This window comes from Penaeus monodon, chromosome 28, assembly GCF_015228065.2.
Source record: "Penaeus monodon isolate SGIC_2016 chromosome 28, NSTDA_Pmon_1, whole genome shotgun sequence".
Classification (NCBI taxonomy): domain Eukaryota; kingdom Metazoa; phylum Arthropoda; class Malacostraca; order Decapoda; family Penaeidae; genus Penaeus; species Penaeus monodon.
In genome coordinates, this window is record NC_051413.1 from 28,800,458 (window position 1) to 28,800,831 (window position 374).

The window sequence follows — 374 nt, forward strand, 5'->3', positions numbered from 1 at the left end:
CGACAGACACTAATTCGGAGAGGGAGGAAATAAGGAGAGTATTCTAAGGCTTGACGCTTTATATATCTATTTTATTTTTCATATAAACGGGGAAAAAATTACGCTTTTTGAGCTTGTCATTTTCTGGGTAGTTATATCTCCAGTGTTAATAAAAAAAGTGCAATATACAAAGTCTTGAACGTGATAACTCCACTGGTAAATTGAATCCTAAGAACATTCGTTTTTGCTGTATTCTGTTGTACTGAAAACTATTAAAGCAAGGGAAGCTGGGGAAGGAACTTGAGATAAAAGTGGAACACTGAATGGACCAATTTCCCGACTTTGAGAGACCAGTTTTCAGAACGCGAAAAGGCTGATGTATCTTGAAAGTTACA

At 36.4% G+C, this 374-nt stretch overlaps 1 protein-coding gene across 2 annotated transcripts in view; it reads right to left on the reverse strand.

Moving 5' to 3' along the window:
- Window positions 1-374, reverse strand: part of LOC119591476 (E3 SUMO-protein ligase PIAS1-like) — a 12,116-nt gene that overhangs the window by 2,911 nt on the left and 8,831 nt on the right. The window lies entirely within an intron of this gene.